The following is an 18,129-nucleotide window of genomic DNA, read 5'->3' as shown; positions in this document are numbered from 1 at the left end:
AGTAGCACAATATAGAGGCAGATACCCTGATTCCAGCGATGTGTCACTTTTTCAGCTGCTTGTTGTCATTTTGAGAAAATCACCGTTTTATCTGCTGCAGATCTAGCAGCTCTCTGAATGCTGCGCTCTGTATAGCCCCACCCACACCACTGATTGGCAGCTTTCTGCCCATGCTCAGTGTACACAGAAATCTACTGATCAGTGATGGGGGTGGGGTCCTACAGAACTTACTAGTCAATTACCTTCTGACAAATCAATGATTTTATCAAAACAACACTAAGCAGCCCAGTAAGTGACACATTACTGGAATCAGTGCCTCTAACCCTACATTATGCTGCTCTCAGATTAGGTGGCAAAAACCTGATGACAGATTCCCTTTAAAGGAGCTGTAAAGACAAAAAAGTTTGTATTAAAAAAAATACAAGCCATTTGTGAAATTAACTTTTTTTCGTTGTTAATTCACATTAGACTGTATCTTCAACACTTTTGTCAGCAGGTCTTATTACAGACTCTGAATAGGGCAGCTCTCTCCCTCTCCCTCAGCAGAGAGTCACAGCATGGTTAAAAAACAGGATCTTTTATGATTTTCTCATAATAAATAAAAAAGGACATGCAAGTCCTCCAAACTATTTTCCGTTTCTCTATAGGGGAGGTCCTAAATCTTTCTTGTTCTTTAGTTGATCACATGTCAAAAAGGCAAAGCATTTACTATGAACTCGCCTAAAAAAATATACACTTGGAGAGTAATATCATCATCTGCATGCAAATATTCCTTGACTCTAAGGGCTCGCTCACACTGTCGTATAACACGGCCGAATGCTATGTGATGTTTTATCGGATAGGACTCGGCCCTATGTTATACTATAGGACAGTGCAGATCTGCGATTATTGGCATGAGAAAATAATCTCATTCGATATTTGGACCGTGTGCACCCATACAAGTCTACAGGTGCACGTAAAACATTGGACTGCACTCGGATGTCATCCAAGTGCAGTCCGATGAACACTCACAGAGACTATGGAGAAGATGGAGAAATTAAGTTCTCCATCTTCTCCATATCTGTGCTGCGAGAGAATCGGATCACACTCAGTTGAAGCTCTGACAGAGTTTGAGCCGAGTGTCATTAGCATAATTGGCCCTATTCTCTTGCATGAGAGAATATATGGCTTAGTGAGTGGACCCTAAAACTGAATAGCAGTGACGGACAGGCACCTCACAAGCGGGATCCATGTAGCTCTCAGATGTCATGTAGGTAGGGCTTCATTCCATGGGGTAGGGCTTCATTTCAAGGTATATAAAAAAAATGGACTTCAAATAAAAATTAAATGAACACAAAAAGCAGTAATTGAATTATTTTTTTCGTATTTATGTTTGCAGCCCCTTTAAAAACCCTTTGAGGACCAAGGCACATATATGTCCTATAGTTTTAAACTGGAAAAAAATTTGATTGAATAAAATTTAAGGTCCTCCAAGGTTTAAGTAGGTCATAAATTCATATGAATACTTGCTCATACAATTTCACATGCCAAAAGATGAAGAAGAACAGAATCAAAAATATGACATTAAGTGGAGCACTTACAGGTATTCAAGGTGAAAGAGACCAGCAAAGGCATCGTCTCGAATGACAGTAAATGAGTTAGAATTCAGCAAGCTGAAAATGAAGACAGCAGGTTAGAAGCGAACCAGACTTTATGGTGCTCAGAATTAGTCAAGCAGAATTTATTGACTGCTCTTGCAAAGCACTGAGACTCCCGCTGTGTATAGATGGCGCCGTGCGGCCTCCCGCTGTGTATAGATGACGCCGTGCGACCTCCCGCTGTGTATAGATGGCACTGTATAGATGGCTACGTGCGGCCTCCTGCTGAGTATAGATGCCGCACGGCGCTCCCCCCAGAGACAGCAGGAGGCCGCACAGCGCCATCTATACTCAGCGGGAGACCGCACGTAGCCATCTATACACAGCAGGAGGCCGCACGGCGACATGTATACTCAGCGGGGGGCCACACGTAGCCATCTATACACAGCAGGAGGCCACACAGCGACATCTATACTCAGCGGGGGGTCGCACGTAGCCATATATACACAGCGGGGGGCGCACCTAGCCATCTATACACAGCGGGAGGCCACACGGCGCCCCCCCCAGAGACATCAGGAGGCCGCACGGCACCAACTATACTCAGCAGGAGGCCGCATGCAGTCATACACACACACAAACATATACAGACATGCATAAACACATTTGAAACACAAAAATACATACAAACAGACATCACACAATGACATCTGCCCCCCACACACACACAAACAGACATCACACACACACACCTGCCCACACACACACACCTGCCCACACACACACACACCTGCCCACACACACCTGCCCACACACACACACACCTGCCCACACACACCTGCCCACACACACATCTGTGTGTGTGTATGTATAGTGTGTGTGTGTGTATGTATAGTGTGTGTGTATGTATAGTGTGTGTGTATGTATAGTGTGTGTGTGTATAATGTGTGTGTATGTATAGTGTGTGTGTATGTATAATGTGTGTATGTATAGTGTGTATAATGTGTGTGTATGTATAGTGTGTGTGTGTATAGTGTGTGTGTGTGTGTGTGTGTGTGTGTGTGTGTGTATAATCTGTGTGTGTGTATTTTTTTTTAAGTTAAAAACAAGTAAAATGCTTGTGGCATCAATATCAAGACTCCAGATATAAGGGTCTATTCACACTGAATTTTGCAATGCATTCATCTCCTCTTTCCAGGCTTCTATCTAAATCCCTGAAAAATGGCATTCAGATGGGCCTTGACATAGCCATTGATTTGAACAAAGGCAAACCGAGGCTAAAGTCTGAATCTTTAGGCTCCATTTTCTCTGCTTTCAGATGTCTCATTTCAGACAGCACAATCCTGAATTTCAGGGATTCAGTTGTAAGCCTTGTGTAAAGACCTGAATGCAGCGCTGAATGTAGTGTGAATAGGTCCTTACATCCTACACCACCTCAGGGGATTGTTGTTATGGACTATTGCCCCTGGGTGGCTGCAGTTATGACCACCACCAGGGCTCGCGGTCACCCACCCTAGCTTTGGTATTCTGGGGAGCTGGTATAATGAATATCTGAGAAGAGCCCTAGAGAAGCAAGAACATTGGACAACCAAGAGGTGGTGGCCTCAAGTCAGGTGTAGTGTTCAACAGGGCAAGACTTTCTAACCTGCCCACACACACACACACACACACACACACACACACATATACACACACCTGCCCACACAGACACACACACACACACACACCTGCCCACACACACACCTGCCCACACACACACACATATACACACACCTGCCCACACACACACACACACCTGCCCACACACACACACACCTGCCGCCCCCCCACACACACACACACACCTGCCCCCACACACACACACACCTGCCCACACACACACACCCACACACCTGCCCACACACACACCTGCCCACACACACACACACACACCTGCCCACACACACACACCTGCCCACACACACACACACCTGCCCACACACATACACACCTGCCCACACACACACACACACACCTGCCCACACACACACCTGCCCACACACACACACCTGCCCACACACACACACACCTGCCCACACACACACCTGCCCACACACACACACACACACATATACACACACACCTGCCCACACACACACACCTGCCCACACACACCTGCCCACACACACACACACACCTGCCCACACAGGCACCTGCCCACAAACACACACACACCTGCCCACACACATACACATATACACACACACCTGCCCACAAACACACACACACACACCTGCCCACACACATATACACACACACACACACCTGCCCACACACACACCTGCCCACAAACACACACACCTGCCCACACACACACACATATACACACACATATACACACACACACACCTGCCCACACAGACACCTGCCCACAAACACACACACACCTACCCACACACACCTGCCCACACACATATACACACACACACACATATACACACACACACATATACACACACACACCTGCCCACACACACACACACCTGCCCACACAGACACCTGCCCAAAAACACACACACACCTGCCCACACACACATCTGCCCACACACACATACACACACACTCACCATCCCCCGGCTCCATTCCTCCTGCCTGCTCTGTCTCTTTTCCGGTGCAGCACTGCAGGCCGGGGCGCACTGCGTGACGTCACAGCTAGGAGACACAGCCGCGCACAGGGCCATGTCTCCTAGCAGTGACGCGGCCGGGCCAGCACAGGGAAGTTAACTGCTGCAGTGCTGGCCCGGGCGATGAAGAAGTAGCGGCGGCCGCTGCTGGGGGAGCGGTCCGGGCCCCCCCCTTCCCGCCACTGCTACCGCTATGTGCCGCGGCGGCCCGCACATATAATGAGGGCAATCCGGCATTAGACACCCCGCCTGGAGCCGCGGGCCCCATGCCGGCTCGGGGCCCCGGGCGCTCACCCGGATTGCCCTCATTATAATCCGCCTATGTCAGCAGAGTAAAGGTGGTCACACATAAGCCCAGGTCTGCTAGATAGATACCTATGAATTATTATTTTGTATATGTTTTCAAACATACTTGATCAATGAAATCATCATTGTAAACTTCAACTCCACATAATAGTATATGATGTAGCAGTCACTAATTATCTTGAGTGCTTCATCTGATGTCCGTGCACATAGTATACATAGTATACCACATACAGTACAATATATATAGGAGAATATACAGTATGACTGGTATATAGAGACGAGCAATTTGTAGAACCGTGGTCCAGTGGTCAGATGAATATTCTGTGGCTGCTGAACAGGAGCAACCACATAGTCTCCTTTTTACAGCCCCACATAGCCTTCCATATACTGTACAGTGTGAGCCCCACATAGCCTCCTATATACAATGTGAGCCCTCACACAACCTCCTATATGAGTATGAGCCCTCACATAGCCTCCTATATACAGTATCAGTCCCCACACAGCCTCCTGCATATAGTGTGAGGACCCACACAGCCTCCTGCATATAGTGTGAGGACCCACACAGCCTCCTGCATACAGTGTGAGGACCCACTGTGTGAGTACAGTGTGAGGACTGGTCGTCGGATATGTTGCACGCTTATTGAGATGTGTTATTGACAGCTCTATCATTTTTCTTGCCACTGTCTTGTTAAATATACAGGTTGGATACATTTGGTGTTCATGCCATATAAATTCCTGTTTATAACGAGTACATATTTATGATAGGTAGCTTTGTTTTACTACCATTGGCAGGCATTAACTGGATTTTAGGTCCTAGTGACGTTTTATATCTTTTTTACCTACGTATTCATTAAAGGTTATGTTTTAACCTCTTTCACTACTTTAATTGCTTCATATTACCTTTATTGAGTGGTGACCTGTATGATAGTGTGTGAGCACCAGCTCCAGGCGTCCCTGAAGAGGGGCAGGGAAAAAGTAAAGGGGGCAGTGGGAAGGGGGTTTATCCAAGGAGGGGTGAGGTCAGCTGAGTATGAGAGACAGACTCATCCTAAACCAGGGGTCTCAAACACGCAGGTCGCATGTGGCCCTTCAGACTGGTTCATGCGGCCTGTAGGCACCATAGACCCCGATCGCGGCCCGATCCAGGAGCTGCCGACAGCTGCGCTTTAGTTCAGTGTATTGCTGCGCAGAGACCAATGCCTGCCACCGGCCTATCAAGGGGTCTTGAAATTGCACCATGCAGTTTGTTGCTCAATTTCTTCTGAGCAAGCAGATACCCCATATGTGGGGGAAAACCACTGTTTGGGAGCGCGGCAGGGTTCGGAAGGGAAGGAGCGCCATTTGACTTTTTGATTGTAAAATTTGCTTGAATAATTAGCGGATGTGCCCCTGATGTGCCTAAACAGTAGAAACCCCCCACAAGTGTCACCATTTTGGAAACTAGACCCCTCAGGGAACTTATCTAGATGTGTGGTGAGCACCTTGAACCCCCAAGTCCTTTACAGAAGTTTATAACATGGAGCTGTGAATATAAAAAAAATCAAACTTTTTCCACAACAATGATGTTTTAGCCCCAATTTTTTTTATTTTCACAAGGGTATGAGGAGAAAATGGACCCCAAAAACTTTTGTGCAATTTCTCCTGAGTACGCCAATACCCCATATGTCAGGAAAATACAGTGTTTGGGCGCACGGCAGAGTTCAGAAGGGAAGGAGCACTGTGTGACTTTTTGAACGCAAAATTGGCTGGAATCGATAGCGGACGCCATGTTGCGTTTGAAGAGCCCTTGATGTGCCTAAATAGTTGAAACCTCCCACAAGTGACCCCATTTTGGAAACTACACCCCTCGAGGATTTTATCAAGGGGTATAGTGAACATTTTGAACCCAGAGGTACGACACAAAATTTGATGACATTAGGTCATCATATTGAATAAGTTGTCGTTAGTCTTGAGCGCAAGTGCTCGCTACTTGAGTTTGCATCGGGTACTCAGGTATGCACCATGTATCACACGTGCTCAAGTGAAATGCTCGAGTCCCCTCCCGCATGTTTCACGGTTATTAGACACCCCCAAAAAAACATGCGGGGATCGCTCGAGCATGGCAGGCAATCCCCGCGAGGTTATTTTGGCCGCGAAGCATGTGGGGCGGAGACTCGAGCACCCGCGATACTCAATGCATACCCGAGTACCCGATGCAAACTCAAGTAGCGAGCACTTGTGTTCAACACTAGTTGCCATATCGTCATCTTTTTTTCTTTTTTTTTTTTAATAAGAAAAAAACAACCCTTACCCCCAACCCTAACCCTACCCTAGCCCAACCCTGACCCCAACCCTAACATTAGCACAACCCTAACCCCAACCCCAGCCCTAGTGTTAATTTTTTACGCCGTTACTCGTGCGGTATAAGTGATTAGACGACCTTATTCTTCGGGTCGGTGCGACTACAGAGATACCAGAATGATATCAGGTTTTTATGATTGACAGCTGTCACACACTAAGAGACACATATTTTGTAAAATCTAGTTTTTGCATCGCCATATTTTGAGAGCTATAATTTTTCCATATTTTGGCCGACAGAGTCATGTGATGGATTTTTTTTTGCGGGACAAGCTGACGTTTTTATTGGTGCCATTTTCAGGCACGGGACATATTTTGATCGCTTTCTATTCCAGCTTTTGGGAGGCAGAATAAACAAAAACCTACAATTCAGGAATTGTTTTTTTTTTTTTTTTTATTCTACTCCGCGTGTGGTAAAATTGATAAGGTAGCTTTATTCTTCGGGTCAGTACGTTTACAGCGGTACCACATTTATATCGTTTTTCTATGTTTTTTTTTTCTATCGCTTTATTCTGAGAGATAAAACTTTTTGAATTTTCGGATTATGGAGCTGTATGGCGGCTTGTTTTTTGCGGGACAAGATTACGTTTTCAGCGGTACCATTTTTATTTATATTCATCTTTTTGATCGCGTGTTATTCCATTTTTTGTTTGGCGGTATGATGATAAAGCATTGTTTTTCGCTTTGTTTTTTTTTTTTTTTTTTACCGTGTTCAATGAAGGGGTTAACTAGTGGGACAGTTTTATAGGTCAGGTCGTTCCGGACGCGGCGATACTAAATATGTGTACTTTTATTGTTTTTTTTTTTTTTCATAATAATATTTATTGATGGGTACATTATATTTTTATTTTTGGTGGATTATTTTTTTTATTTTTTTTTAAATATTTTTACAATTTTTTAAAAAATTGTTTTTCACTTTCTGAGAGGTTTAACACTTTTTTACTTTGTCCCACTCTGGGACTTTCACTTTTTTTATTCTGATCGCCTGCATAGCATAGGGATGGAGCACCATCCCTGAGCCATGCAGGCAGTCAGCGCTGCACAGTGAGAAGAATCTTCGGTCATGCACTGCGCATGACCAAACAATCTTCCTGCTGTCTGGTGACCTGGATGTTGTCATGACGACATCGGGTCATCATGGCAACACCCGGGAAGCCGCGGCAGACAGCGCTGGAGGCCGGAAGAGGAGGTGAGTATTGCGATCACCTCCCCTTGCCACCGCAATGCTGCGATCGACTTCGATCGCAGCATTGCGGGGGTTAATGTGCCGAGAGCGGTGCGGGACCGCTCCCTGCACATAGTACCGGGTGTCAGCTATGACAATCAGCTGACACCCGGCGGCGATCGCACCCGCACAGCCTGTGTGCGCGCACGATCGCCATGACGTACTAATACGGGTCAGGCTCTTAAAGCCCAGGGCACAGACGCGTATTAGTACGTCATGGGCTATAAAGGGATTAATACAACATGAGGACAAATTCAAAAGGTGTATAGAAAAAAAAATAATATCACTAAAAATGTCATTTTGTCTTGCAAAGAATGTGGCCCATCTACCCTGCCGAGTTTGAGACCCTTGCTTTATAAAGTATCTTTGCTTAACAAACAGTTGTTTCTGAGAAGCTAATGATAGCAAATGATGAGGCAATATTTTCTATGCATTTTCCCATTTCATTCTACTTGTGCCTCCTTTTCGCAAACATTCTGTTGCAATTTTTGGGTTAACTCCTTTATTTTGGATTTTATCTTATTGATCTCCCCTATGCATATTCCCCGTACATATGCTTTCATAGCATCCCATATAAATCTCGTAGATGACGACCCATCATTAAAACGAAAATATTCTAAGATTCTAGAGCTAAGAGTAGGACCAATTAGTTGCAGCCAAAAAGGATTGATGTGCCATGTATAGTCCCCCGGAGACCTCACAGCACCCATCTGCAGTTGTACCTGTATAGGCGAGTGGTCAGAGACACTCCTTGGCAGATACCTCACCGATTTAATATAGGGTATGATTGATTCAAAGCCAATAGCTTGGTCTATTCTTGACAAAGAATGATGGGAGGCGAAGTAACAGGAATATTGTCTGACATCAAGGTGCCGTATTCTCCATCGGTCCACTATGCCTACCTCCTCTAGCAGATAATGTAGAGATGTATATTGTGCATTTTGAAAAATATTTCCAGTATGGAATTTATCCCAGAAAGGGTGGAGGTAGGTGGTAAAATCCCTTCCCCCTGCGAGGTTGGGATTTATGAGGATGTTAGTTTTAGATCAGTTGCAGAACGGAGGGCACGGGAGGGGTGATAGACAGAAATGAGGGATGAGATATAGGGTGGTGCAGAACTGTGGAGGGCTTTATGGGTGAGAGAGATGAGTTTGTATTGTATTCTGTGGTGAATGGGTAACCAGTGCAATGACTGGCACAGGTTAGAGGCGTTGGTGAAGCGGCCTGATAGAAATACGACCCTGGCTGCTGCATTCAGAATGGATTGGAGAGGAGAGAGTTTGTTTACAGGGAGACCGATTAGAAGACAGTTGCAGTAGTCCAGACAAGAGTGAATAAGAGCGACAGTAAGAGTTTTTGCAGTATCAAAGGTGAGAAAATGTGGGGTTCTGGAGATGTTTTTAAGGTGCAGGTGACATGAGTGAGTGAGTGATTGTAGCCCAGTCAAGAGAGCTTGTAAAAGAACTTCTACATGATGTTTCAAGGATGGAAAGAGACTGTCATCTACTGGCCAGACGCAGTCAAGCGGAACCAAGATATGCAAGGGAAGTTGCAGGGAGAGCAAGTTCAGACGCTGGACCTGATCAGGTGACTTCCAGGAAGGAGTTCCGGAAAATAAGAGGCCAGCGCGCCAAACCTGAGGGGTCTTTGGCGCCAAGCAGCAGAAAGGAGCAGATGTGTTCCCTGCATCCTGAGAAACCCCGCGTGACAGGCCTAAGCCAGAAGCCTGTGAGGTGCCACAGCCGGGCACCGGTAAAAGAGCTCTGGATATCTCGCGGATGTTACCTCAGTGCTGTGCCTGCTGAGGAGACTAGGAACCTAATTGCGGTGCTGAGTGAGTTCGCGGAACCCGACGTCGCCCGCCGACAGACGAGGCCTGGACCCCCCTATCCAAGGCTCGAGAGACTGCCTCCAACAGCCAAGCAGAGAGGAGTTGAGAGACTTTGACCCCAGGAAAGTCACGCCAGCGGAAGCGGAGGAGCTGCATACGTGAACAGGGCCGTCACTTCCACTGTTCACCCACAGTACCGGGGACAATTGGGTTTAGATACTCAGGTTGGGAGGGGAACGGTTGGGACTAAAAGAGCACAACGTGATCTAATTGAATTTATGCGGATTCGTGAAAGTCAGAGCCCCTGGGCGGCTCCGATCGTGCTGGTCCGAAAGAAGGATGGTACCCTGAGATTTTGCGTGGACTATCGAAAGCTGAATGCCTGTACAGTCCGGGACTCCTATCCACTCCCCCGAATTGAAGAGTCTCTATCTGCACTAGGGAGCGCCAAATTCTTCTCTTCCCTCGACCTGGCCAGTGGCTATTGGCAGGTCCCAGTAGCTGAGAAGGATCATCCGAAGACCGCTTTTGTTCTCCCTATGGGCCTGTTTGAGTTCAATCGGATGCCGTTCGGACTAACAAATGCGCCAGGGACCTTCCAACGGCTGATGGAGAGATGCTTGGGGGACCTCAACTTTGAAGCCACTTTAATAAATCTGGACGATATAATTATCTATTCCGCTACGTTTGAGGATCATCTCCGCCGATTGGAACAAGTGTTAGAACGGCTTCAGAGACACGGCCTGAAAATTAAGCCTCGAAAGTGTCGTCTCTTCAAACGAGAAATTGAGTATCTGGGGCACACTGTGTCCAGTGCAGGAGTACACCCCATTGCAGAGAAAGTAGCTGCCGTGCATAAGTGGCCCACGCCCGCCAACCTAAGGGAACTGAGGGCGTTCCTGGGGCTTGCTGGATACTACCGCAGATTCATTAAAGACTTCGCTAAGATTGCGATCCCGCTCAATGAATTGCTGAGAGGAACAGCTGGGGGAGCCAAGCGACAACCCATCCAGTGGGGCCCACGACAAGAAGAGGCTTTCCGAGCATTGAAAATGGCGCTAACAGATGCCCCAATCTTGGCCTATGCCGACTTTTCGCAGCCTTTCGTGTTGTACACCGATGTAAGCTTGCATGGACTGGGAGCAGTGCTGGCTCAAGTACAAGGAGGAAAAGAGCGAGTGATCGCGTATGCCAGCAGGTCACTCCAAGATAAGGAGAAGAATCCGGAGAACTACAGTTAGTTTAAGCTGGAGCTACTAGCACTGGTGTGGGCCATGACCGAGAAATTTGCTGAGTACTTGTCAGGGTCAGAAGTGCAAGTGCGGACAGATAACAACCCTTTGGCCCACTTGGAGAATGCCAAACTGGGCGCGTTAGGACAGCAGTGGGTCGCAAGGATGTCCAAATACCAGTATAAGATTGCCTATCAGTCCAAGGCCCTGAACACCCATGCCGATGCCCTGTCCCGGGTCACTCATGCGGGGCCGAAGGAGGACAAAGATGAGGAGCTCGAAGGCGACGAGATTCCGGATTTCAGCCAGTTCGTCGCTGCCCAAGAGACCAAAGAGGAGCCGAAGCCCACTCAGATTCTGGGCCATTCAAGAGACGAATGGATACATCTGCAGCAATCCGATCCGGAGTAAGCAAAATTGAGGGAATGGGTCGCCCTTAATCAAAGACCCGACCAGGAAACCAGAGCCGCTTCACTTCCAACTACCCTACAAATCCTAGGTCAGTGGGAGAGGCTTCTCCTGAAGGATGGCTTGCTATGCCGAAGAATCCAGCTGCCTCGAGAGTTTGATGTTACCTGGCAGGTGGTAGTTCCAGGAGCGCTAGTAACACAGCTAGCCCAAGAAGCTCATAGAAGAGGTGCTCACTTCGGAGTAGAAAAGACCTTTCGGTGGTTGCAACGGCTGGTGTATTGGCCTCAACTGCAGCAAGAAGTCGAGGGAGTCTGCCGAGCATGTCGCCAGTGTGAGTTGAATAAGCCCCCGGAACAAAGAGCTCCCATTAAGACCATCCGAACTTCTGCCGCCTTGGAGGTCTTGATGATTGACTACTTGATGATAGGAACTTCATACAATGGTCATGGACACTGTTTGGTCATGACTGATCACTTCACCAAGTTCGCAGTAGTGACGCCTACTAAAGACCAGACGGCAGAAGCCGCAGCTAAGGCCATCTGTCAAGATTTCATCCGGATTTATGGGTGCCCGAAGCGAATACATTCTGACCAGGGGGCCTGCTTCCAAGGGCGAGTGATGGATGAGTTGTACCGCATCTATGGAATCGACTGTTCCCGAACAACGCCCTACCACCCGAAAGGGAACGGCGCATGCGAGCGCTTTAACCAAACCCTGTTGCAAATGTTGCAAACGCTGGAAGCGGACAAAAAGATGAAGTGGCCCGAATATGTGTCCGAGCTGATGTGGGTGTATAATAATCGAGTTCATGCGACCACCGGCTACACCCCTTACATGTTGCTGTTTGGAAGAAGTAGCCGAGAAATCACTGAACTGGAGCTAGACTGCCAGAATCCCTCCTAACCGGTATGCTCAGGAAGAGTTCATCTGGTCTCAAATCCAACAGAAAACGCAGGAGTGTGCCCAACTCCTGTCTGAGCTTGCACTGCCTGGAAGGAGGCATCAGTTCTGCGAGAAGCCCACTCGCCCGAGGACTGGCGAGCAAAAAGGAGGGAGGAATGTAGCCCAGTCAAGAGAGCTTGTGAAAGAACTTCTACATGATGTTTCAAGGATGGAAAGAGACTGCCATCTACTGGCCCGACGCAGTCAAGCGGAACCAAGATATGCAAGGGAAGTTGCAGGGAGAGCAAGTTCAGATGCTGGACCTGATCAGGTGACTTCCAGGAAGGAGTTCCGGAAAATAAGAGGCCAGCGCGCCAAACCTGAGGGGTCTTTGGCGCCAAGCAGCAGAAAGGAGCAGATGTGTTCCCTGCATCCTGAGAAACCCCGCGTGACAGGCCTAAGCCAGAGGCCTGTGAGGTGCCACAGCCGGGCACAGGTAAAAGAGCTCCGGATATCTCGTGGATGTTACCTGAGTGCTGTGCCTGCTGAGGAGACTAGGAACCTGATTGCGGTGCTGAGTGAGTTCGCGGAACCCGACGTCGCCCGCCGACAGACGAGACCTGGAACCCCCTATCCAAGGCTCGAGAGACTGCCTCCAGCAGCCAAGCAGAGAGGAGTTGAGAGACGGTTGCCCCAGGAAAGTCACGCCAGCGGAAGCGGAGGAGCTGCATACGTGAACAGGGCCGTCACTTCCACTGTTCACCCACGGTACCGGGGACAATTGGGTTTAGATACTCAGGTTGGGAGGGGAACGGTTGGGACTAAAGGAGCACAACGTGATCTAATTGAATTTATGCGGAAGAGACTCACGGCCTAGCGGGAATAACCGGTGACCCCCGCTAGGGCCAAATGTACAGTTAAAGAACTTACGTGGTGTCTCCCATGACTGAGGGCATCACCCTACTTAAGAGACTTCGCCTTACTTAAGAGACTTCACCTTACTTAAGAGACTTCACCGTACTAAAGAGACTGCACCTTACTTAAGAGACTTCACCTTACTTTGAGAGGCTTCACCTTACTTTGAGAGACTGCGTCTTATTTTGAGAGATTTTGCCTTTTGTTGATATATTGAATTACTGTTCATTACCCTTGTTACTAATCCCTTGTTCAGAATACCTGTTGCATAAAATTGTTTATTTTCATCTCAGACTGTTCTCGCCTTGTGTCTTTGTGCATTGCATTCCCACACCCGCATTACATGATTGTATATGGGGGATAAAGAAAAGTTGTGTGTCAAATATGACTCCAAGACATCGAGCTTGCTGCTTGGGGGTTATGGTGGTGCAACCCAAGAAAATTGAAAAGTCAGGTATAGGTAGGTTAGTAGAGAGAGAAAAAACAAGGAGTTCAGTTTTGGAGAGATTCAGTTTCAGATAGAGGGAAGACATGATGTTAGAGACAGCAGACAGACAATCACTGGTATTTTGTATTAGAGTGGGGGTGATGTCAGGTGAAGAGGTGTATAGTTGGGTGTCATCAGCATTGAGATGGTACTGGAAATCAAATCTGCTGATGGTTTGTCCAATAGAAGCAGTATACAAGGAGAAGAGGAGGGGACCTAGGACTGATCCTTGTGGAACCCCGATAGTAAGAGGAAGATTAGAGGAAGAAGAGCCGGCAAAAGATACCGTGAAGGAGCGGTCAGAGGTAGAAGAACCAGGAGGGAGCGGTGTCCTTGAGGCCTATACAGCGGAGAATAGTGAGGAGGAGCTGATGATCTACAGTGTCAAAAGCGGCAGAGAGATCCAGGAGAAACAGCAGGGAGTAGTGACCATTAGATTTAGCTGTTAGTAGATCATTAGGGACTTTAGTGAGGGCAGTTTCAGTAGAGTGTGAGGAGCAGAAACCGGATTGTAAAGGGTCGAGAAGAGAGTTATCTGAGAGATAGCGGATTAGGCGGGAATGGACCAGGCGTTCCTGGAGTTTAGAGATGAAGGGAAGATTAGAGACCGGTCTGTAGTTAGCAGTGCAGTTCTGGTCCAGGGATGGCTTTTTCAGTAAAAGGGTTATGATGGCATGTTTAAGTGAGGAGGGAAAGATACCTGAAGAAAAAGAGAGGTCAAATATTTTAGTTAGGTGGGTAGTGATGTCAAGGTAAAATATATATATTATAGAAAATCAATTATTTTATTTTAATAGATTACCTAATCAGTGTGAATTAATATAGAGATGATGGAATAATCTATGTGTATGTATGTATGCAAATGTGTATATGCACATTGATTATGTTAAGAGTTAATGAAATATAACAGTTTCTGTTCTCAGGCTATGTGCCCACGATGCAGAAATGCTCCGGATTTTTCCTGAGCGCTTCTGCATCTCCCTAGCAGAAAAAAAGTATGCGGATTGTACATGCGGATTTTACATGCGGATTTTACATGCGGATTGTACATGCGGATTTTATATGTGGATTGTACATGCGGATTTTACATGCGTTTTTCCTGCCAGGGACAAGCGGATGTGAAGCTTTCTTCACATGCATTTCCGCATGCGCATTGCGCATTGAAAAGCGCTTTCCAAGCGATTTTAACATCACTTGGAAAGTGCTTGACAACTTGGTCACACTATATAAATCCATGCAAACGGCATGGATTTATATAGTGTGTTCGAAAGAATGTTAAAAAATAAAAAATAAATGTCATACTTACCTTCTGATGGCCCCCGGTGTCTTTATCCGATGCGTCTCAGCTTGCCGGCAGCTCACGGTACACTGAAGGACCTGCCGTCACATGACTAAATGACGTCAGCGCAGGTCCTTGAGTCTACCGCGATCTGCCGGCAAGCCAAGACAAGCACACCGGGGGCCATTAGAAGGTAAGTATAATATTTATTTTTTATTTTATTCTTTTTTTACAGGTACTATGGTACCTGGGCCCATAGGAGTGTCTCCTCTTCTCCAGACCCGGGTACCATCCGCACATTGAAACGCATGGAATGCGCATGTACAGATCCAGTGATGCGGATTCCATGCGTTCCAATGCAAGTCAATGGCGGCGAAAACGCAGCGCTTCCGCAAAATAATTGGTCATGCTGCGTTTTTTTCCGCAATGATAAGACGTAGCGGAAATTTCCGCAGCATCTGCATAGCACATGCGAATTATCATTAGGGAGCATGGCAGGCCTTCTACCAAGCGTTTTTTAAGCGCTTCTGCAGCGGAATTGCCGCTGCGGAAATGCTTAAAAAACGCATCGTGGGCACACAGCCTTATTGTAGACATGAACAACTAAATGATTTCCTGGGAATGACATATGTATGTGCATGGCTGATAACAGAGAGATTCATGTCAAGTTGGCAAAGATGGCGCTGAGAGACGACTTCACCCCTCCCATCAGAATTCCTAAGGTGTTACTGAGGCCAGGAGATACATGGATGAGCAAATTGCAGTGTACCAAGTTATCAGAAGGAGCAATAAATTTTACTAATCCCACCTACAAGTAGAATACTATATAACCCCATGTCTACATAATAAAGTATGTCATTTTGCGTGGTTTAGTCTCTGAGTGAAGTTTTTCAACCATATTAGCAAATTTCGTTGATTTGCATTCACTCGGACATCTTTAATTAGGAGGAGAGCAGTTACCTAGTGTATCATAAATTGGTGAAACCTCCACAGTGACAGCTGGGGAAAGGAACTGAATGAGCTGTGAGGGAATAGGGTCACTGTTGCAGGTTGTAGGGCGGGAAGAAGTGAGGAGTCTGGTCACTTCTTCTGTGACCAGCTCGAAGATGGAAAGTGAACTTGAGGTGCGGGAGGGAAGGGAATCCAGACTCTGAGGGGATTGTGTAAAAATGTCTTGACAGATATGATTGATTTTTTGTAGGAAATAAGTGGCCAGATCGTCAGCGCTTAGGTTGGTGACGGGGGTCTGTACTTTAGAGCTCAGGAGGGAGTGGAAGGTTTCAAAGAGTCGTTTAGGATTGTTGGCTAGAGATGTGATGAGAGTGGTAAAGTAGACTTGTTTAGCCGGATGGAGAGCAGAATTATAAGTTTTGAGCATGAACTTATAGTGGATGAAGAGAAACCAAAAACAAGAAAAATACCCAAATAATTGAAAGTAAATGTATAGTGGACGAAGTTTTCTGTCAAAAGAGATTTTCTCCACAGATGCTCCACTCACAAAATAAGAATACTTTGTATGTACAATAAGGCAGGTACATAACTCATTATAGCTCAACATTTCCCGCTCATAATAGAATAACGGAATAGATTCAGGGATAGGCATTTTTTCATAATGGTATATGAAAAGTGCTTGGAGAAAACCGCCTCAAGGAGAAGTCTCTCATCCAGCTCCATTTCGCAGAGATCTCTTTTTGGCATCCATTCATGATAAAGCATCTGGAAGGGAGTCAAACATATGAACTCCACCCTGAGCCGAGCAGGGTAGATTATAGAATAGGAAATTTGCTTTTCACAGAGCCTCCTTTTTCTATCCCAGAACTTGACCCTCTTCTTCTGAACTTCTGTTGAAAAGTCAGGATAAATAGATATTTTCCTTCCATCAAGGGTAAGTGAAGAGTGGTCCCTGGCCTTTCGTAGGATAAGGTCTCTCTCTTTAAAATTTTGTAATTTGATGAGTACAGGTCTTGGTGGAGCACCCAGTGGCAAAGGACGTGTAGGAACTCTGTGAGCTCTTTCAATTGCAAAAAATTGAGAGAGAGTGTCTTTGCCAAACATTGTAGTCAGCCAGGATTAAAAAAAAATCAACTGAATTACGACCCTCCGCTTTTTCATGAACCCCGACTAAACGTATGTTATTTCGCCGATGCCTATTCTCTAGGTCATCAACCTTCTTGAGAAGGGCATTGATATTCTGAAGACCTCTCCTGAGATATTTATGTATAGTAGGCATTTGGTCCGCAACAGAACTCACTCTTTCCTCCAACTCATTGACTCGGCTGTTTATTTTCTTCATGTTTTGTCTGATGAGATTAATGTCCTCTCTAAGCCCTCCCATGTGTTTGTTGAGAATTTCTAATGAGAAGCTACAGGATTTTCCAGCAGAGAAAACATCTTGTCGTGTAGGCTCTTGCCCAGAATCATTGACTTCTCCATAGGTGTTGTTAGTGCTCTGCATTTCCTGCACTTCTCTGTTTAACTGTTGCTGTGAGAGTGGTGCCACATTGCCTCCCCTGCACAGTCTCTGTATCTCTCTTCCTCTGTGAGCGTACCTGATCAGGTTGTAAATCATCTGAAGGGTCAGAATCTAAGGTCAGTCTGGCAAATCTCCCCAGCTTTGCTGCAGCAGCCTCAGCATCTCTCACTCTGGCTGGTGTGGGGGAGGAGGCGCCATGTTGGAAGGCCCACTATCTGGACTCTGCTCCTTCTAATGCTTGCTTCTGGTCATGTCTGAGTGCACTTTAAGCTTCTCTGTGTACTTTCCCTTCAGCCTTTGGTGTGAAGGAATCAATATTTCACTGCTAATAGGTGGAAATGAAAGGATGCAGAGCAGGAGCAAAGCACAGAGCTTCCATGTGAAGAGGCTGTCAGCAAAAGGTCCTTTTTAAAGGGGAATCTGTAACACTCCCATCATCTGCTCCTGAGCTCACATCAAAGACAGTCTGTATTATATGTATTTTATATGAGCACTGCACTTGGCTTTTTCTGGC

This window comes from Phyllobates terribilis, unplaced genomic scaffold, assembly GCF_046119375.1.
Source record: "Phyllobates terribilis strain yellow unplaced genomic scaffold, ASM4611937v1 Scaffold_115__1_contigs__length_5345438, whole genome shotgun sequence".
NCBI lineage: Eukaryota > Metazoa > Chordata > Amphibia > Anura > Dendrobatidae > Phyllobates > Phyllobates terribilis.
This window is presented reverse-complemented; position numbering follows the sequence as displayed.